This window comes from Eublepharis macularius, chromosome 11 (genome assembly GCF_028583425.1).
Source record: "Eublepharis macularius isolate TG4126 chromosome 11, MPM_Emac_v1.0, whole genome shotgun sequence".
NCBI classification, from domain to species: Eukaryota; Metazoa; Chordata; class Lepidosauria; order Squamata; family Eublepharidae; genus Eublepharis; species Eublepharis macularius.
The window spans coordinates 41,700,860-41,723,320 of NC_072800.1; positions in this window are offsets into that span (position 1 = coordinate 41,700,860).

Here is a 22,461-nt window from a genome sequence, read left to right on the forward strand (position 1 = left end):
CAGAGTTTTCCCAGGGAAAGACTGCCTGCGGTAGGGGTAGGGAAGGAGGGAAACCTGAAGACAGAGGGGCAGATAAAGGGAGGTTGGTGGGTTGGCAGGAAGGAAAGAAGAAATCAGAAAATGGCTATGGGAGCTTTCAGGAAAGGGAAAAAGAAATAGGGGGTGGGAAATGAAACCCCCACCCAAAGGTCTTTGCAATTTTCTACTGTTCGTTGGACTGGATGCAAAGCAGTTAAGGATGTCAATGGAACCTGAGTGGAAGTAACAGCAGTATTAAGCACTCTATGAGCGGAACTACAAGTGACAAAAGGCACAGATTGGACACTTGTCAGCTTCCCTCAAGTTTTGATGGGAAATGTAGGCATCCTGGTCTTGAAGCTTGGCTCTCTGACTGCTGTCCAATGGACTCTTTTCAACTGTCACTTGCCCAACATTCCGCCAAGCTGCCTACATTCCCCATCAAAACTTGAGGGAAGCTGACAAGTGTCCAACCTGTGCCTTTTGTCACTTGTAGTTCCGCTCTATGTTGGCTCTTATTTTCTAATACACAGCTTTTTGGTGTGTGAGTTTGATGACAGACATCTGTCTCATATACAATGTTTTTCCTCCTTGGAGACAATACTGATACGTAGGTTTCCCCAAAAGGGCAGATAATACCCCACAGGACCATTTTGAGTAGGGAAGATGGCACAGGGGACATAAGCTCCCCCTCTTTCTATACCATAGTCCAATCCAAATTGGATCCCCATGTCTGGGGACCAAGTACCCAGCAGAGAACAGAGACCAATGAGTGCTAGACTGGGAGGACCCAGGTTCGAATTCCCACTCTGCAATGGAAGATCACTGGGTGACCTTGGGCCAGTCACTCTCTTCAGCCTACTCTGTCTCATAGGGTTGTTGTGTGGATAAAATGAATGAGAGAACAACAATGCAAGATGCTTTGCCTCCCCACTGGGCAGAAAGGTGGGGTGTAAATGAACACACATTTGATTGGAAGTCCCCATGGTAGACTCAGCCTTGGCCCACTAACTTTGTAACATGTAGTTAGTCCCTGAGTCAGGTGTGTGGTGTTAGTAGAACCAGGGAAAGGTGCCTACTTCTGTGTCAGTCTACCTACAGTGTGGCACAAGGATTAGAAGCCCAGGTTATGGCCGTCGTCACACGGCCATAAATTTAGCGCCAAACTAGCGCCATCTCCCACTGAATGCTCACCTTATTCCTGCTCTCTTGCGATTTTGCCATTCTCCCCAATTCACGCTTTGTGACTCTTTATGTCGTCTTTATCCACTATGAATGCTTTGCAACACCAAAATGCTCACTCTCCCCAATCATCTGTCTCACCTAACACTGATTCTCCTGCTCTACACTCCCACAAGCCCCAGCGCAACCTGCAATTAAGCCTCGAAGTAATTTTTTTTAAAAAACGTCAGCCTTATAGCGTTCTAGCACTATTCTGCCATGGGCAGGAAACCTCTGCTACCTATCACGGTTGGCTTTGGGGTTGGCCCAGCAAAACATTGGTATAATAGAAGAGTGATATAGCGCAAATATGAGAATTTTTTTTTTAAAAAAAGGGGACAGGATTTTTAGGGCCCCGTTTCCAGAGGCACTTTGACTGACTGTCGAATTGCACTTTTCCCTTTTAATGTGACTGACTAGAAGCACAAGCAGTTGTCAAAAGATGGGAGAATCCGTTCTAATAATGATAACAGAAGAAATGATTTGTAGTGCAAAACTGATGAAATAAGGGCCCGTGTGATGACGGCCATATGTCTCCTCTGTCATGTAAGGCCTGATTAACACATGCCACAGAGACTGAGGTGAGAAAATGCAGAAAGGAACACACATGAACACGTGCGCCTGCCTTGTTCCGAGTCAGACAACTTGTTAGTTTTTCGATGTCAGTTTTTCAACTTAGACTGGCAGCAGGGTTTCAGTAGCGCTCTTCCATATCACTTGTTTCTGATGTGATGGATTGAACCTGGGACCTTCTACATGCTAAACAAGATGGTGCTCTACCACTGAGCCACAGCCCCTTCTCAAACATCAGATAATCAGACATTTAAATAAGATTTTAATAGGGAGTGTGTAAAATCACATGAACATATGAAGCTGTTGTATATCATGAGAACATTGATCTATCAAAGTCAGCATTGTCCACTTTGGCAGCAGCTCTCCAGTGGCTCAGGCACAGGTCTTCCACATCACTTACTATGAACCCTTTTAGCTGGAGATACCAAAGATTGAACCTGGAACCTTCTGTACACAGGGTGGATGCTCTACCACTAGACATGGGCACGAACCAAAAAAAATTACCGATCCAGAGGATCGTGGTTCGGTGCAGACCACGATCCTGAATTCCTGAACAGCAACGAACATCTCCCGTTCCTGAACCAGATCGTGGATCGTGGATCGTGGAGGCCACATAGATCCCTATCCCCCAAAGCCAAGCACAATTGTACTCTCTTAGTCTCTCTCTCTCCAAAGTCTAGCAAGTGGCAAACAAGAGCTCTGTCCCACTCCACTGCTAGCAGAAAGTGAAACCCAGCCTGGGAGCCCATGGCTATTTATAAGCATGGGTCCCATTCAGCAACACAGGAGGTCTGTGTTTGGCCATCAGAGCTGCCTATCAGGGTTTGCAGGGATGAGATTGGAGTGCCCACGGCTACAGAACACCCCCTTCCCCCTCCCTCCCCTGGGTGTCTTCTCCCAACTTGTAACTGCTTTGCTGCTCCATGGTTGGAAGGAAGCCCTGCTGATCAAGGAAAGCTGGGCTTCCATTTGGGTTTCCAGGGCGACAGAAGGAGGGCAAACAGAGCTCAGGCCTTCCCCTGGCTCTGTTGCCAGGGGAATAGATTGCTGGCGCCTGAGTGTCTGGATTCCTGAACCGAGCCCGAATGCCACGATCCAGGCCTCTCTCAACCGCTGGATCGTTGGCCGTGGACGATCACGATCCACCGGGTCGCGATCGCACGATCACCATTTTCGTGGGTTTTTGACATTTGTAATGCGGATCGTGCCCATCTCTATCTACCACCATGGCCTCAGACTGCATGCAGTGTTCACTCTAGATTAATAACTTCCTGCAAACAGAAAGAACGCGCATTTATGTGAAGAGGCATTCAAATGGAATTCACCACCTGCAGCTTCCCAGAGAGCAGCTGATTCTACCACCTCAATGCCCAACCACGTCATTCTCCAGCATGTATAAACCAGGCCTAATTAAACACTGGAGAGATGGTGTGTACACCTTGTTTGCGTACACCTTGGTGCGCTTCCTTGTTCCCCTAAAAGTGCTACTTGGGGAAAAACAGATAGAACTACATACTACAGGGAGAATACTTTCTTCTGTTCCTTTTCAGTTTAGCGTTGCGTCATTTTATTGGTTTGTCTACAGAATGTTTATGTCTACAATGAGCACATTTGAAAAACTAGCCTTATTATACATCAGTGCTAATTTAAAAAAAAAACAGGGTGTGCACGTTACATTGGTACAATATAAAAAGAACCCCCAATCCTCTTTTTGAGTTTTCTTTGGCAAGGAGCTTAGACAAGTGTCTCCGAAAGGGTAGACAGCAACTTCCTGAAACGTGTAATGTGGGTCAAAATTAAAATCCCAAATCGTGACAAGGCTGGCTTTGAGACACCTGATGACTTATGGAGCAACAAACTGGATGTGGCCAGGCCAATAAACAGAGGCCCTTTTTACAACTTGTAGACTAGAAAGGGTTGTCTTTTTTGCAACCAATTTAGACTTGAATCCATAACCTTCAACCCTAAACTCTTGGCCAGGATATTTCTCTGAATGTATGAAGGATTGTTGTAAGATCTTTGCATTTCCTCAGCCTGCTCAAGACGAGGCTGCTTGCACAGTCAGACATATCAACAGCTCTGGATGATCCCCAGTGTTGCAGGAGAGCAGTGTCTCCCCCCCTGCCTCTCATGGTCAGTCACTCTACACGATACTTCTTTTATGAGTTCTGCATGGAGCCAATCCGTGCTCTGTGCAAAAACACATGACCTCAGGGATTGGCTTCTGTATTAAAAAACAGCCTGCAAATGGACATGGAAAGCTGCTGCCAGAAGAGCGCCCCCCCCGGTGCAAAAACAGCGCAGGGGAGTTTTCCCCTTTCTGCTGCTGCACATGCACACAATACCTCCACGTGGAGCAGAAGAAATGGGGAAATGTCAGCTGATGGGCTGGCAGGAGGAGACTTTCTCCCCCCCCCCTTCACTGCCTCACCCCCTGCTCCTCCATCTACTTCTAGTGCTTTGGACAACAATTCCAATGGGATTACATTTCCCAGGTTGCACCAAGACATCGTGTCTTGGATGCTGTGAGGGGAGAGAGATACTGCCCACCTGTTCATTGAACAGTCGTCGTCGTCCCGTCCCCCCCCGCCGCCACAAGCCCACAACCAGAGTAACCAAGTACAAGACATTAAGTGCTACTAGGGAGAAGAATGAGAGGGAATGAAGAAGAAAACGACCATGAAAACAAACACAACGAATAATCCTTTAAAAGCAGGGGGGGGTTACATCCCTTGAACTGACTCTGTGCCACAGGACTATTACATGATCCATGGTCCATGATCACCATATGGGCCATATCACCGTACTAGTTGTCTTTTTCAGCAAGTACCATTTGCAGTCATGGTTATACTTTGTCATCTTTTTTGTCATAGCCTTTGCAGTGATGATCCTGTGCATGTTCTTTGTGAATCCTGAGAGGCGTCTCTCTCTAGGGCTGCTTCCACACACGTTGGATAATCCACTTTCAATACTCTTTAGTGAACGTTTGAAACTGATTTTCCATGTGTGGAACAAAAAATCCACTTCTACAGGATTACGAAAGTGCATTGAAAGTGCATTATTCAATGTGTGTGGAAATGGCCTATGTGTATCTTTTACTCTGGGAACATTGCCAAAACCTAGATTCTATGCTATTTGTCAAATGTTCAGCTACGACTTTCAAAAGAGAGAAATCAATTTGTATCAGGTGATAGCTTATATGACTAAGTCTTCAAGAACTGTGGGCATAACTGTTTCTTTGATCTACAAACAACAAAACTCTAAATCTATCTCTCTATTTGAGTTGAGATCTGTGAGGATCTCCGTGTAATTATGGCTGCCGTACAATATAGTATTTAGGGTCTTAGTGAAGGAAAGATTGTTTATGTTTATTCTGGGTTTGAATATTTTCTTTAAAATTAAGTGATTGAGGTTTTAGGGAGGTATAGTTCAATCCTATCAGATCTTGCAAGCTAATTAGGGTCAGTACTTGGTTAGCAGATATCCAAGGAAGACTCTGCAGAGGAAGGCAATGGACAATAGTATATGCGTTGGGGTCATCATGAGTCAGTTGGCAGCATGTACATACATAATGAGGTTTTGGAATATGTCCACAGGTAGGTTTCACCTGGGTCCAGATGCACTGAATCAGGACATCTGGTCCCACAAGCCTCATAGCTGCTATATGTTATTCTTGAACTACTCTCAGGGTAATTTCATACGTTACATTTAAATTAGGATGGGGAATTTTGCCTCAGTTGCTTTGTAAGCTAAATATAAGTCACACACTGGGAATAATGCACAATGAAAAACAATGACCTGTTTGGGGGAGGGCATGTTGATGTGTGTTGATAGTAGGGATAGCTCTGGAGATTTGTCAAGAGCAAAGAATATAGATCTATTCAAAAACAATTATGAGAAACTATGGACTCAGATAGAGAGAGACTTGATTAAATGGAATAGGTTAAATCTGTCATGGTTGGGTAGGATTGCAGCAGTTAAGATGAATGTGTTACCAAGAGTAATGTTTTTGCTACAGACAATACCAATCATCAGAGACTCTAAACAATTTGAAAAATGGCAGAGGAAAATATCAGATTTTGTGTGGGCAGGCAAGAAGCCTCGAGTGAAAATGAAAGTTTTACAAGACGCAAAAGAAAGAGGCGGAATGCAACTGCCCAACTTGAGACTCTATCATGATGCAATCTGCCTAGTGTGGCTGAAAGAGTGGATGACGCTAAAGAACAAGAAATTACTAGCCCTAGAGGGATATAAAAAAATATTTGGATGGCATGCATACCTATGGCATGATAAAGTAAAGGTGAACTCGATGTTCCTGCACCATTATATACGGAGAAGTTTATATATAATCTGGAAGAAGTACAGAATTTACCTACAAGAAGGAACTCCTTTGTGGGTAGTTCCATATGAGGTGATAGATCCGAGAGCTGTTGATAATGAGCAACAATGTTTAACTTACAAAGAAATAACTAGAACTGAAGCATCCAAACTCAGAATGAAGACGCAGGAGGAACTATCACCTTATTATGATTGGTTCCAGTACAGACAGATCAGAGACTTATATAATTCGGACTCTGTAAAGGGAGGTATACGAATAGAGAACTCGGAACTAGAGCAGACCCTTTTTAAAGAGGACAAGAAAAGAATATCCAAGGTATACCAAGTACTGTTGAAATGGTATACTGAGGATGAGACAGTAAAAACACAAATGGTGAAATGGGCTATAAATTTTAATAAAGAAATAACAATGGAGGCATGGGAATACTTGTGGAAGACTACAATGAAGACAACGACATGTACTAGCATTAAAGAGAACATTTACAAAATGATCTATCGTTGGTACATGACACCAAAGAAGATTGCGCTAGGGAATTTGAACACTTCTAATAAATGCTGGAAATGTAGGAAACATGAGGGCTCCCTCTATCATATGTGGTGGTCGTGTGAGGTAGCTAGGCAGTACTGGGGGGAAATAATAAAAGAAATGAGTGAAATTTTACAATTTCAAATAAATAAGAACCCAGAACTCCTGCTACTAAACTTGGGCATGGAGGGAATTCCAGCCCATCATAGGACGTTGATATTTTATATGACAGCAGCAGCTAGACTTTTGTATGCGCAAAAATGGAAAGTACAAGAAGTGCCAACTATTGAAGATTGGATCTACAAATTGCTGTACATGGCAGAAATGGACAAGATGACAAGAAAACTGAGAAATCTGGACTCAGGGCAGTTTAACACAGACTGGGAGAAGCTGAAAAAATATTTGGAGAAGAAATGGGAGGTGGGAGGAGAACTGTGGCAGTTTGAGAACTACTGAAGTACAACAAAATGTAGAGGGGGGTGACTTTACCGGGGGGGAGAAGAGACAATCGTGAACTTCTAAGCAGTTAGATTAATAGATTGATATATATACAGATATATATAGACGAATAAACAGAATATCGATAGAAAATAATTAATCATAAGGGCTAATTATAAGGATTGATTAACTAATAATATTTTCTTTTTGGGTAAGACTGGTATAATGTAACAAACTGAATATGTTTATTTGAAGATATATATGAGTCAAATTGATTGATTATGTGATGATAGTTATATAGAATTATTATTGAAGGGAAGTAGAAATATTAAAGTAATTATATATAACTAAAAGAATGAGTAACATATAGAGTATAAGTCAAATTGTTTGATTTAAATGAATGTATGATCTATATGGTTTATGATTTATAGAAATATTTGAAATTGGAATTATGGAAATTGGGATAAATTGTTTATCCAATATGGAAATAATGACTCATAGTTTGGGTATAGAGTATTAAAAATAGTTAAGAATGTATTGCTTAGAACAAATGGGAGACCATATATTTGTTAGATAGAGGAATTTAAAAGGAGTAAGGGAAAAGGGACAAAGGGTTGGAAAACTGTTGGAAGTCAACAAAAAAGGGGGGGAAAGGGAGGGGGTTAGAAATGGAAAATGGGGAAATTGATTGTAATGTATAAATAATTGATCCTAACCCAATAAAAACTTTAAAAAAAAAAAAAGAGATTTGTCAAGAGCAATCCTAGACTTACAGAACTGCCCCAGTTGATGGTGCCTGCTCTGAGAAAGGCCATGTCCAGCCAAGCTATGCAGCAACCTAGTCAGAGGACGGAGGCGTCCGCTTTCCTCCCTGTGGCCACCTCAAATGGTGGCAGTTCCAGTCACAAGATCTACCTCCACACATAGGGAGACCAGGGGGTGGAGCTATCAGGAGGAGGAATTGTCATTCCATTTATCACGTTCTGGGTTTTCTCTCCCTTGTATGCTGTTTTTTCAGAATTCTCAGTTTAACCATTTGGAAATCTTTTACATAAAGAAGATTTTATCCAAACCAAACTTAGGAAACCCAACTTACACAAATTGTTTTCTGGGGTATATTTGAATCCGAGCCAAATGCCTAAATTATCTTGGGATAAGTAATGTCTTACAAACATTTTGTTGTGTAGTGGCAGATGTCTTTGTGTTTATGTTTATGTACCCAAATATCCAGAGCCTGATAACATACTTTCATATGAGGCAGAACTTTTTTTTAGTAAATCGCCCCTCCTTCTGCATATTTGCTCTCACCAGTATTCTTCCTTTATAATGCTATTTTTTTTTCCAACTGGAAACAACAAACCTAATATGTTAGAAAACTAAGACTGCAATCCTGAGGGCTCTTTCCTTAGAATAAGCCCCACTGAATAACATGGTGTTTACTTCTGAGTAGACCTGTTTAGGCGTTCTCACTAATAACAAACTTACACAGTTTGTATTTGGGGGTATTGTATTCTCTCTGTGTGTGATGAGGTAAATGTTTTTCAGGTTATCAAGAGGGGCTGTGTCTCTTCAGAACACTTAAACCACTTCCTTAGGTCAGTATTTTTGGGACAAAAAATACGTTATATAGACTTTGGTTTTAAAAAAAAGCTCCACAAAAGAAAGTAACAGTATATTTTAGTGGTGGTTTTGTACCTCAGGTGTGTTTTTGTTTACAGAATGAAAACTGTATGGGATAAGTGGCTGTACTTTGGGGGCATTATGTAGAGGTGACAATGTCCTAAGAGGAAAAAGTTATAGAGCCACTTCTCTAGTCACTTCTCTAATCACTTCTCTAATCACAAAAAGTTGCCTAACAAAATTTTTAAACAGTGTTAACTGGGAGGCATGAAATTCATCCCAAGGTTGTCTTCAGGGTGGTAACGATGAGTGACAATGGGGAGTCTCCTTGGTTTACTACTCTGAAAAAGAAATATATAAATAAATTTTGTGTCTCAATTCTTGGTAGACTGTGACTGGAAATTCAGATACCTTGATAAGAGGAGAGACAAAGAAACAGAAATGTAGACTGTCAGGAGATATCTAACAACCTGTTGGGACTTGTGGCAGGCAGGCAGCTAGGTCAGTAGAGGTTCAGACACTCTCTGAACAGTTTAGTGTACAACAAGTTAATCAGTCTGAGAAGCTGGGCCAAGATCACCAGGCAAATGGGAGTCTAATGGCTCCTTAGTTCACCTGATCCTGCTGGGCTAGAGTGGCAGTACTTCCTCTGACCATCTTCAGTGACATATCAAGAGGGATAGATGTGTTAGTCTGTCTGTAGCAGTAGAAAAGAGCAAGAGTCCAGTAGCATCTATAAGACTAACAAGATTTGTGGCAGGGTATGAGCTTTTGTGAGTCACTATCACAGATGTTGTTAATTTTATAGGTGCTACTGGACTCTTGCTCTTTTCTACATCTTCCGTGATGGCACTGCAGTGTAGCAAGAGATGCCTTCTGCCTATAAGCTGCCTTAGTAGTGCCAGAAGCATGATGCTAGACCCTTCCTAAAATCTCCATGGTTCCTAACTTTTTACATGTCCCAATCTTCAAAAATTTGCATTTGTATGAATTTTCTTGATAGGAAGTTGATAGGATATTAGCATATCTAATAGATATTGGCATAGCTCTCCAACAATTGACTTGCTAGTCCATAACCTTAAATTACCTTAGATTAGAATTCTAGCATTAAGAGTAATAATGTTGTGCTCCATCAGGGCATAGCATATATATGCTAGTCCCAAGATTTATTGGATTATCTTAATGTAAATGTGCCCTCAGACCAAGATAAAACAGATATGATTTCAAAGGTTACTTTCCCCTCAGCAGTTCACTTTATTTTTTTAATGAGAATGCTGTCACTTTCATTATTGATCATTTTTGCAAAGATGGAGCTGGCAAATGAAATCTTACTTGTTATATATGCTTCTGTACCACACGGATTAATTTTAGCATGCTTTCTATGCAACAGAAATGATTGTATTCCAAGAAATTTTGCATGTGGAATATGGGCATGTGTTGAGTGCAAGCTGCGTCTTTGACAGCCCTCAAAACTAGTCTCAGAAGGAAGCAGAAGTAATGTACAGATGTTAATTTGCACACAATAAGTCTGTGATCCCTGCCAAGGAGGGTGAAGCTCTTCACTGCAGAGAGCATTTAACATTTATGCTGAAAATGCAGGACCCCCAAATTTTTCCCTGTGTGTGTCTCATACTAGCAAAGGTTCAAAATACTGTTTTCTTTCTCAGATGATCTCACTGAAATAAATGCAAGCACTTTGTATCATTTAAATATTTTATATATAGCATTGACAAAACATCAGGGAGCAATGCGTGTGATGTTTGAGGCATCCCTGCGGCAAGCTCCTTTGCCCTCCGCTGTTCAGAGTGGTGGCAAGAGAAAAAACCCAGCTATGTCACTAGTGTTTCTGATGATTCCTAGAGCTACCTTTTGTCACTTCTGGGTTGCCCTTGGAAGTGATGAAGTGACGTCACTGGTATCTCAGTCCCCATCCCTCCCGCTGGCTGTTACCCTAAGATCAAGTTAGGCCATAAAAAGGAGGATAGGAGAGGGGAAACAAACAGTCAGCACTTGCTCTGCTGTTTTCAACCCAGCAGTGCAAGTCATCTTGTTGCAGCTTGCCTGAATGTAGAAAGGTGTCTCTCTGAGCAGGTTCATAAAGCCTTTAATCTCACACACAAAAATGACCTGACAAGCCCTTTTACTCAACTCCAACCAAATCTAGGGCAGAAGTACATAAGAGAACACGATGCTCAGGCAGGCTCCGGCTTAGAACTTGTTCGTCTCATGCCTCACTGCCTTGCCGTTCCCTCTCATTTCTTCCCCCTAACAGAAAAGCCCAAGCTCAGGCTTGTACCCAAGTGACACGTATCCAGTTCCGTGTGGTAATCATTTCTCTAGCCACCCGGAGGTCTCTCAGAGATCAGTCCTAAGTGGATTATTCTCAGCTAAATCCAATGGGTTTAGAATGGAGTAACTCGGCATAGGGATGCACTGTGGTTGCTTACCCCGTTATTACTGCAGCTAATGAGGTTGTGGTTTTATGTTTGTGAAGTGCAAAAAACAAATGAATTAGACAGTGCTGCATTGGACATATAATACCTGTCTGGTTGAAATCAGTACATGGGTGCCATTAGGGGTGCCATTCCCCTGCCCGGGGTGGGGGATCCCCTGCTCCCAGCCTTCCCCTCATGCCCACTTATTTGGCTGGCAGGGCACACACTCCCTGGGGCACCCCCCCCGGGTGGTGTGGTGCGGCCCCCGGCAGCATGACATGCTCCTTCTCCCACAGTGGACTGATTCGAGCAGAAACGTGCCCTGAAGTGGGCCCATTTTGGGCCAAATCGTGCCCTGCAGCAGGCCGATCCAGCCCGTTGGTGAGTGCGGGAGTGCTTCCAGGCTGCCCTTTGGCCTGTGCGATGATGTCACTTCCCAGAAGTGGCGTCATTGCGCGTGCCCAGGACCTAGGGCGCAGTGAGGTAGGTGCAAGGCTCCAAATCTCCCACCGGGGGAATCAAGGGGCCTGGCAACCCTAGTTGGGATGTGCATCAAGAACATTTCCATTTCAGGTTTGGCTCTGGGAGTTCAGGAATCATCCTGTTTCATCACTAGTCTAACCATAGATCCACTGAGTTTTCCCTCAAGCACAATAACACACAACAACAACAACAACAACAACAGACCCATAGAAGGCAAGTGTTGTTGATGGAGCAAAGAGATGTTCCCAAGTAGAATAATGCTGCAACAAGTGCAAAAAATAAGCCTGCTTCATGTTCCTTTTTTTCTTTTTCTATAGTGCCAATAACTTACTACCTTTGCATTTTGCTGTTGCCTGTTGTTTTCACGTTCCCTTGTGCTTTGCTCCCACAATGGAGGACGAATCTGAATCCTTCCTTTCGATCTTCAGCATTCTCCTGCAAAATGGGACAATTTCACTGCCTCTGCCTATCTTCTCTATCACTCAAATGCAGGCAAACAGGCAGACAGATTGATTGGCTGAGTTCCTTCTCTGCCCCCCCCCCCTCCAAACAGATCTAAGTTTTTCTTTTGCTGTGGGGGCAGGCAGGATTGTCTTTAAAAGGGCAGAGTAGCTACATGTTTGCCATTTGACTCAGAAAAAAAGAGAGCCCTGAAAGACTATGGAAGCAATCCTGAACAGGTCGACTCCGAAGTAAGCCCCGTGTTATTCCATAGTGCTTACTCCCAGGGAAGTCTCTTTCAAATTGCAATTTTACTGCTTTCTTCTCTTTCATCTCATCCCTGCCACAGGATGTTTAATTAATGGCATTAACATCATCATTACTATGATTTAGGAATAAGTGGCTAATAGTACAAAGTTCAGCTTTCTTACTGAGGAATGAACCCTATAAGACTTTCAGTAGGAAATGTCTGAGTTCATTATTGAAGTATATAGTTTGAGAATGGATTTTTTAAAAAATCACCCAAATAGCTATTTTTAAGTTTTCTGCAGTGCCCAGATTACAGTTATTGAATGGAAATTACAGAGTGCATCAGCAGAACCGTGAAGCAAGTGCTGGCTGAAGATCTAGCTGGTTCCCCTGTTGACCAGACTACCCAAAGGGTCAGTTCTAAAAGCTACTAAAAAACAGGCTGGCATTGGGCATGGAGCAGGAATACCATTTGGCTAAAACACACAAGACTCCTACATCGTTCACCTAGGGTCACTTTGAGCAAAGTGCCTCTTAAATGTGCCTGAAAGCCCTAGAAAGTGGCATTTTCTTAAGGGGTACAACAGGACTGTCATTTTGCTTTTGTGTGTGTGTGTGTGTGTGTGTGTGTGTGTGTGTGCGTGCATGTACATGCCTCAAGACAATAGTTTTCTGGAATTCACTAAGCAAGTCAAAAGTATTAAAGGCTGATCTGGCCAAAATTACTTATCGGAGTCAACGTTTAGTGTTACTATAACAAGCCAACCATTTTGTGAGTTTATCTACATGAGATGATGTGAGTTGGGCCAGAGATCACCAACCTGACTTGCAGTCATACGTCAGATCAGACCACTCGTCTTAAAAAGCTCAGTAAGTCCCAGTTTTGCTCCAGAGAATGATGGGCAGGAGAGGGGGGATCTGCCTTTCCTTCAACACCATTTTTGCAAGCAGAAACACCTGGAGAGGGGCTGTTCACCATACTGCCCAGATCCACGTGTCCTCAATCATACCATAGAGCCAGTTCAAGCCAGCAAAAGTGCTTCAAGGTAATGGATTTATTGCTAGGTGTAGAAATTCTGCCACAGTTATTGGGATTAGTCAATATTGTATGTGGCGCTTGATAAAAGCACTTTGCCTAAGTCTCAGTCCGGCTGACCCAGGTATTGGAGTCATGTAAACATGGTGCTTCCCAGCACAGGCTAAGTGAAAGGGTTTCAGTTGCCAGAGATTATTTAATGTCATTTGGAGGCAATGAAACAGCAGTCAGTCTGTAGGTCAGTGTCAGCTACAAGCAATCAGAGTCCATGGCGCCAACTCACTGGCAGCAATGGGCAGAGGAGCTGGGCAATGTCTCCAAACAGGCAGGAAGGGGCAACAGAGCACAAAGCTAGACCAGGACCCCACAGCGAGTCAGGATCCTCTGCCTAACTGCACATTTCAATGTCTCCAGGTCCACCACAGGTCCTATCAAACCAGATGTGCAATGGGAGTTCCACATTTGGAGCATCCAGTGATTTCTGAAAATTATGATGCAGGCGCTTGGGGTCCTGATTGGGATTGGGGTCATAGCATGCAGGGAGGGGGGGGGTTAAACCCAGCCCCCAGTTTTCTGGGTCTACCATGGCCTGTCAGGGCATATATGTTTCATTTCAGGTTAAAAAATAGCACACAGGGAAGACTTGCGCTCCTTCTCCCCGTGTGCCACAGTCTGAACCGCCCCCCCCCCCCAGGCCTGGGAATTAAGTTTTCAGCATTTCAAGTGCAAAACTCTCAGAGTGTGCCTGGCTGTACAAGAAACAGTGCAACACACCATTAGGCCCTCATATTTGTTGCTCTTCCAGTTATAGATTTAGTGGCTCAGCTCTTATTGTTTATTGATCATATTCATTGGCCTGGATTTAGGATTCAATTCCATTCAATGCTGCTCAGGCTATTTAACCCGGTGATGTTTTTACTGGATGTGCTACAACGAACAGACTGCTCCCTCTTCTGATATCTGTGTTTGGGTTACTCTGGTGGGGTAGAGTCACTGCTTATTTAGTACTATTTGTTAGAGATTGCATGAACTCCCTTGTCTTAAAACCACTTGCTCCCATCCCTGTATCTCCTTGCTAATAATTTGGTGTTGCTTTGAACACACCCATCTCTGCTGTGTGAACCTAAGAGCAGGAGTACCCTATTTATAGAGGGTCTGGCCTGGGCCCCCATTCCCCACCACTGCTTCCCAGGGCAGCAGGGCAAAAGGGGGAGCATTGGTGTTGCACCAATGCAAGACATTAGTTCCAGAACAAACTTGGAAATGACATCGTTATGTCGACACAGCACTCTAGGATTCACTTCAGACTCCTCAGTTTAACCATAGAGTTTGGGGTAATAATGACATCACTTCTAGAGTGATTCCGCACACTTTGGATAATGCACTTCCAATCCTCTTTATAGATCATTTGGAATAGATTTTTTTGTGTGCGGAACAAAAAATCCACCTCAAACGTTTGCAGAATCAGCCCTAGTTTCACTCTGGAAGCAAAATCAATAGCTTCTCCCTGTCCCCGCTGCCACAAATTCTCCCACCAGGGTGACAGCTAGGGCTGGCAACCCTACCTATTCCTGACTTGAAAGCAAAAGGGATATTGTAACCTTCAAATTAATATTTTCAATATGAGAATTTCATTAGGAAGAAAAAAACGTCTGGGGAGATCTCAATTTGCAACTTCCTTAAATAAATGGGAAAAAATATTAACAGCATAATAGAATTACCCGTTGAAATCAGAAACAAATATTTTCCAGCCAAGCAGTGAAACTGGAACAGTTGGAGTGTCCCTGCATTCATTATAGATGTAGCTGCAGGCAGAATAATGACAAAAACTTTCTCACCTCATGCTGTGTGCATTTAATCTATATGCTACTGTGCTCAATTCTAGGCCACTTCACCTGACATTGCTTAGGGCAAAAATCATGGAAAAATCAGCAGAGGACATAGCTAAAATAATTCAGTGATCCTAGCAAAGTCTTTGCCAGCAGACTTGGTCTAAAGTAAAGCCAGCATTCAGAAGTGTAAAGAATACGCTCAGTCAAGCCCTGTGCTTCTGTCAAAACTAACTGGACTTTAGTTTTGGCCCAGCCAGAAAAAAATGCACTGGCTTGTTAATTCTGAACACCTGCAGGCCGCTGCTGGTTCCCTGGAGATTCAACTTCAGGAGACTGACTCTCACAGCTCCTGTCTTTACTTCCCAATTTCATACCCCTTGCAAGGTCAAGATTGTCTGGCTTTAGAGTTGCCCCAAGAAAGTTCCCTCACTAATCCCAGTTGCCAGATCTCTCTGGCAATCACTGGGAGATTAGAAAGAGTACATGTTGTTGGAATAGGCGACTCAGCCTGCCTTTGGACACTGGGGGGTGCTGCATGTCTCTTTGAATAAAGTGTATAAGTCTAGCAATCTGCCACTCTCTTGTCTAAGGTGGGAACGCCTACTGGCTCCTCCTCTCTTGCCTCTGTGCCTCTTGGGAGATTTCACACCTTCCCTCATGCTCTTCCAAGAGAAAAAATGTAAAGCCACCATGCTCCTTATGGAGCCCTTCTCTTTGTCCACAAACCCGCACCTACAACCACGCTGCCTAGTTTCAGGCTGTGGCATAGAATAGAAAATGTAACTCTTTAGATTAGGATCTTTCCCTTGTTATTACCAGAAGATATTGCTATGGAGAAATCTGCTACAATAAACTGTAAGTTCTATCTTTCTATGAATTTTGTCTGAGGATTAATTAGTGCATGTTTGTGAGGGTTTAAATGCTTCTGACTAAATTGCTCTGCTATGTTACTCTGCTAAGTTACTGAACTAAATATATAAAATACATAATCTCTAACACATGTCTCAGTGCCCTGCCTTGATGATGTCACTTCTGGAAGTGACGTCATCACATGGGGGCAGGAGCCTGCACTTACTTCGTGCCAGGGCCGATTCCTTAAGAATTGCTCCAAAACACTGTTCTTAAGAAATCTAAAAGAAACCGTTCTTAAAAGATCAGCCCTGGCGCAAAACGTGTATGTTCTCCCTCACTCTCAACAATGTCACTTCTAGAAGTGACATCATCACAAAAGGGTGGGGAGGCGCTTGTGCCCATTTGCCCGGGCAGCTATTTACCGCTTTCTGTTTGTCAGGGTTTGCTCAGGCTGCCCAGAGTTGGCAAGCCTATCTGAGATGCATGGAGAGTTGGCAACCCTACCTCAGATGCTCTGGTTGACATACTTGGCTCTCGCCTATTCCATTTCATCCTTACAACAGCCCTGAGAGGATAAAATGGAAGAGTACAGGACCATGTATGCCACCCAGAGCATCTCAGGTAGGCTTGCCAACACTGGGTTGTGAAGTTCCTGGAGATTTGGGGATAGAACCTGAGAAACGCAGAGCCTGGGATCTCAATGGGGTACAACACCATAGAGTCCACCCTCCAAAAATGCCATTTTCTCCAGGGAACTGATCTCTGTAGTCTGGTGATCAGTTGTCATTCAGGATGATCTCCCAGAAATTGGCAACCCTCGTGTCAGGAGAAGGTAGAGTTTAAAATGTGATAGATAGAAAGAACGGGCAGGACATAGCGGCTAAAATGATTGCCTAGTGCCTATTTTTTCCACGATCACTTTATGGCATACTTTTATAATAATGTGTTTTTAATTATTAGCTGTCTTGGTGGCCCTGGCTGGGTAAAAAAGGCAGGATATAAATTCTGAAAATAAATAAAATATAGGCATGATTGCATATGGCAGGAGCGCCAGGTATTTCTTCGTACAACGAAAGGGTTGACACAGTCTAGCCTCCCCAAGTGCTGGCTGTGGACTAGCAACAACGCCCCCCCCCCCCACTGCAACAGGTTCACAGGCAGGACAGAGGACGTGCTCTAAGGCAGGGAGAGCCCGTGCCTCCTCCAGTCTGTCACTCCAGAGCCCTCTTTCATAGGGCACCAACGCCGCCTCTTATTGGTTGGCTACCCACTGCACCGCCTCAGATGCCTGCCAACCAACCTAACTTTGTGATCCTTCCTTTGAAGGGATGCTGGCAAAACCACCCCTGGTCAACCACAGGGTAGGGGGAGCAAAATTACTGTGCTTTTCCTAACTCTATTATCACTTTTGTTGCATAGGCAACTCGAATCGTGCACAGTAATCAAAGCGTGGGCGGGCTATGGAATTTCTAAGAGACATGATATTTTTTGCATTTGCATTTCTTCCTTAATGCTTTATAATATTATGTTTATCGCCAGCAACATTCAAAGCCACCTATTTTCTGCATTTTAGAAGCTTTGTATTCCTCTCACTCTCTTGGCTGGAGTTTCAATCCATCTTAAAAACCATTTCCCACAATTACACTGTCATTGGGAGACCCACGGTGGTATTATTATTGCAGGTAATAGCAGTGATTAAAAATAACAAGTGTTATTTTTCTTTCTAAGATAGTAAGTACCAGAATACATTGTCATCATTTCAGTGGTGAGTTTTGGGATCCCAAGGAAAAGAATCAAAGAATCTAATGCCCCCCAAGCTCCCCCCCTTCACCGAAAAGCATTAGACTAACAATGCAGTCCTCAATGGTGTTATGCCAGTCTAAGCCCATTGAAGTTATTGGAGTGAAGCAATGTTGCATAGTTTTGCACTGTTTGGCTGCCTCCACACAGGGGTGGGGAAGTGCCCCCACTATTTAAGCTAATTGGTTTGACCCAGTAGGGCAGAGTCAGTATCTAGTGCCAAGCAGCTGAGGAAGAGACCCTGTTGCTGGGTAGCTTGATAACAATTAATGTGCTCTTATCACCTTGAATATGGTAATCAGAAACACAAGTATGTGAACAATAGTGACTAAAAGTAGTGTATGTTTCTGTACAGTGGAACATTTCCATGTAGTGTAACAGTGTAACAGTGTATGTGTGTTATATTTAGTATGGTATTATTATTGGAATCCTATTATTATTTCAGGGCTGTAATTCCCAAGAAAAGGACAGAAGCCTGGGCTCCAGTTGCTTCATATTGGGAGGACTGTGGCATCCAGCACTTGACGGGAACTGTAAAGTTGAACTTGCTTATCCAAAGACAACCTGTTACTTGACTGAACTTAAAAGACATTGTTGGCTGTAAGTTTCTAGGGTTTTTCTTGTTGCACCTATGAGTTTTGTTAGAAAAAATAGTTATATTGTTCTAATTTGTTGAAAGGTTGTTTCAAAAACATGTTCTTAACTTACATTTGTGTTGAAAGCTTGCTTCCTAGTTAGCCCCATAGAACCCATATAAAAGAATTTACATAAGTAGCAGCAAATAGCGTGGAAGCTGTCAGGGAAGGCATTTGCACACTTCACCCCAGAGCCACACAGTGCTGGCGCTTGCCTCCTTTCCCGCCATCGCATCAGCCCAGGTGCCTGTGCCAAGGATCTTCCTGTATCATCTGCTCTTGCCTGGGATCATCACTTATGCAAAGAGCGTTCGCCTCCCAGCCTTTCTCTGCTACTTAAAGCACACGGAGTGGAAAGGAAAGCATGAAGACCCCTCCTGCCTCGGCACATGCACAGATTATTTGCACCCACTATTTTAAAGATAAGTTTACAGTCACATGTTGAACGCGAGGTGGGTTGGGGGTTTGTTAAAATAAAACTCAAGTTTGTGTAATGTGAGGAGGCCCTGGGTTGCAACATAACCCCAGTTCATAAATGAGATTGGATCCGACCATTTTTTCACTAGTGAAAAAGGAGTGAGGAGATCCCCTTTGACCACCCAAATGGCAGTGCTTGGAGGGTCATGGATAGGGTTGCCAGGTCCCTCTAGCCTCCCACCGGGAGGGTCGGGACCTGGCACTTACATTTTGCAGTTCTGTTTTCCATCTTTGCGTGCATGCGCAGCCTGCGTGCGCTCTGTTGGTGACATGATGATGTCACTTCTGGAAGTGACGTCACCACGCCAGAGGCACGATGACATCATTTCTGTAACTGACTTTGGCACGCCAGCCACGGGAGCACTCCTGCACTCCACACGGCTCTGATTCGGTCAGTTTGGGGCTCAAATCGGCCCAAACGAAGCGTGGAGATGTTCCTGCAGCCAGTGGATGACATCACTTACAGGAGTGACGTTGATGCACCTCCAGCATGATCACTTCTGGGTTTCCCCTGGAAATAACATAACACTGTTGTGATTTTTTTTCTTTTGCTGGTTGAGCACTGGCAGGCAACAGGAGCTGGGATAGGAGATCTCCTGCCCCCAGTGGGTAAATGGCAAGCCTGTGTGGAAGAGAACCAGGTCACCTGCCAATTTAGGCGTACAGCCAATTCATACTGGAGCCAATCAGTGCTGGCACCACCTTGCCATTATTCACACGACGCACACCACCCCAGCTGGCCATTTGAACACTGACTGAGCAGCAACACCTGTGACTATGGCTTTTTAAAGGAAAAACACCACCATAATCACAGGACTTTTTCGCTTGCCTGGTTGATACATTCAGTTTTTCCACGTGAGTACATACTCAGGAGACCTGTTCACGTGGACTAAAAACAAGTACCGCATGAACCAGCCCTGAGAGAATTCATGTAGCAGGGACAAGGCCTTTCTTGAGAAAGTGGTTTTGACCAGAACATTCCTTGTACTACAGCGCCCCCTGCTGAGACAACAAAAAACAACAGCCTTGGTTATTTCCACTGTAATGAATAAAAGGTCTATGGGTTCAGTCGGTTCTAGAACCTCAGCAGCCGGGTCATGCTATGACCTAAGACAGCACCTCCACCATTAAAATAATTAGTTGGATGGACAGATTAATAATAGGAGAAACAGAAAAGAAGGGCCAAATGCAAAAGAATGTATCACTTCTTTCTTTTTAATAGTTATGCAGAGGCAATTCAGAGTCTCTGCACAGGAGACATCTTACACAACAGCATTCAAGTGTAGGGAGAAACAATATTAGCCAGGAAACCTAGTTCAAAAAGACAGAGCTCTGTCAATTTCATCTCTCTGCACAGAGTGGGCAGAGATTTCTCCTCAGAGGGTTCGATATTTTCATCTTCACCCAGGCAAAGGCTCTGCCAGATGAAATTAACAAACTCTCTGAGGAGCGCTCTCTGCCAGCTCCCTGCAGAGAGGTGAAATTGACAGAGCCTTCAGTGCTGTAGTTTTGAACTAGGCTTCCCAGCTAACATACTGTCTCCCTACACTTGAGCTTCCTCGTGTACGTGGTCTTGTGTAGAGAGACTCTCAGAATGTGTGACTTCTCATTCCTGCTCAACAAGCAATGCCTGCCAAAATGTCCACTACAGTGCAAGTGTTTTGGTTTGTGCCCAAAGTCTCACACTTCAGGCCTCACCCAGGCTTTTAATAACTGCAACAGAAAGGGAGAAAAATGTTTGTCCTTGATCTTCTATAGTTAGCAGACACATCCCCACAATCCTACTCCCTACAGTGCCTTCTATGTGAAGCGCAAGTTATATGATTACAGCATAATGGCCCATGCTCCAAAACTGTCTTTTGTGGAACTTGTGCGTTAAAGGCAGGTGCAAGATCGAGTAACCAACCCACAGACGGCACACTTCTCAAGACATAGCTAGCGTCATGTAGCAGTTAGTGTTAGACTAGGAAAGGGAAGATAGGAGTTTAAATCCCTACTCTGGCATGAAGCTCACAGGGTGACCTTGAGGAAATCACTCAGCTTAAAACACCTCATAAGGCTGTTATGGTGCCGGGAAAGGAGAGTCTTGAATGCTTCCTGAGCTCCTTGGTGGGCAGCTGGAATAAAAATGTGGTATTTTGGGTGAAAGCAAACATGGAAGTATAAAATTACAATGCCTAGAGACAAAGAGTTATAATAAATACCAATATCAATTTTTTTTCAAACAAACAAGAATGCAATTTTGTGTAAACTGAGTATGAAGTCTTTTCTTTTAGAATATTTGGGTTTGAAATTTATATATGTGTTTACCCTTACATCCAAAATTGGTCCACCAAACAGTTCCTAGGAATGAAAATGAATACACAGTAAAACTAAGTGCAAATGGTCCTTGAAGAGAGCTTTTCAACTGAATGGGCTCCAGTTACAATAGAGAGGTGCCTGGCTTGTTTCTGTTCTTCCTTTGCTTACAGAGGTACACAGACTGAGCATCTGACAGCACTGTTTACGCTTGCTTGAATTGTACACAGAGTTCTAGGACACTGGCCTCTATATAAGGACTAAGCTAGACATGCAGGTTTTTAAAGAGCTGGGCCTGGAGTTTGGGCTCTCTTTTATTTTTTAACTGCTGTATGGCTATGGAAATCTGAGTTGCCTCTTTAAAAACCTGCATGTCTAGCTTGGCCCTAAGAGTGTATAGGACTTCAACCTTAGATCTTCACACTGCAATGGAAAGCAGGAGATATTGTGATTTTCGTGACAAATGCATTCGGCTGTCCAATTTACTTGGTTCAATGAATATGCTCAGGGTAAGCCAACTTTTTGATTTGTTTGGTTCAATGGCAAACAGTTCAAATGCCTTGTGAACAGGTTTGTGGCTGCATAGTATCTATGCTTGCTAGCTTTTAGGTGCTTGGGCATGAGAAGACAGCCAGAGGAGTCCTTGCTCATGATGCAACTTATCTGGTAAAAAGTGCAAGGAAGGGCTTTTCCAGAAGAGTTTGTCCTCCATTTCAGGTATCAGCAGATTCTGTGGCCCAGCATGATCACGGTTGTGTTTGTTTTCGATTTGGGGGGAGGGGTGCATCTCACGTTATTTTTTAAGATCACTAAAGAATAGTGAATGGTAGGAATTTTAAAAAGCACTGATTTGCCACCAGTTTATATGCTTGATGATCAACTTAATTTTAGTTTGGCTGCAGAGTGAAGTGGTATGCAGCAATGACTGATGTGGGGAGGTGGGGGAGGGGAGTTCCATCAGGCCACGTGACAACATGCATGTGTGAAAACTGATGGGGCTGAACAGCGCTGAATTATGAAAGAATACCATATCAGCCTGAATGGGTCAGGAGCAGCCAATCAGATCCTTGATCATTAAAAAAAACCCTGCCTCTCTACATCAGGCAATCAGAATGTGTTCCAAACAGGCTTGCACTGGAGCACCCCTATAGAAAGCACTGCTTTGTTTTTAAAAGTGGCAATTGCTCAG